This window comes from Aplysia californica, unplaced genomic scaffold (genome assembly GCF_000002075.1).
Source record: "Aplysia californica isolate F4 #8 unplaced genomic scaffold, AplCal3.0 scaffold01443, whole genome shotgun sequence".
Lineage (NCBI taxonomy): Eukaryota > Metazoa > Mollusca > Gastropoda > Aplysiida > Aplysiidae > Aplysia > Aplysia californica.
Window position 1 is genome coordinate 63,828 of NW_004798713.1, and position 607 is coordinate 64,434.

The following is a 607-nucleotide window of genomic DNA, read 5'->3' on the forward strand; positions in this document are numbered from 1 at the left end:
TATCTTATTCGAAAAAGCTTGGCATGTTGTGGAACTTAATTTTTTTTAAAAGTCAAATTTTTCAAAACTAGGTTCTGAGAAGATAGAAACTGTTCTAGGATAGCGACCTGGAGAGGTATAGTCGGTTTGTCTGTTGCACGGTGCCAGGCGGGTTGAGAGAGCTTACGCCTAAGGGGAGTGCTGTCTGTCTATCAGAAAGTCAATTTCCCTGTTATGTACTCAGTCAGTTAACCAGTTAACCTCTCAGTTAATTTATCACTCAGTCAGTGTGTTAGTGTAATATTACTCAGACGTGAGTTTGTTTCCCAAAATGAAAAGTTTTGAAAAATCGTGTATCTCCGTCTGTGTCATGGGACGTTGAACCCCTCTTAGCCCGGGTTCAGCCCGCTTCTTAAAGGATCTGAGTTGTGTCGATGGGGTTGTATAGACCTAATCAAATACAATACATTAGTTACAACGTAGTATTGTAGTACCAATGAAGAAGAAGGAGGAGGAGGAGGAGGAGGTGGAGAAGGAGGAGGTGGAGAATGAGGAGGAGGAGGAGGAGGAAGATGAGAAGAAGAAGAAGAAGAAGAAGAAGAAGAAGAAGAAGAAGAAGAAGAAGAAG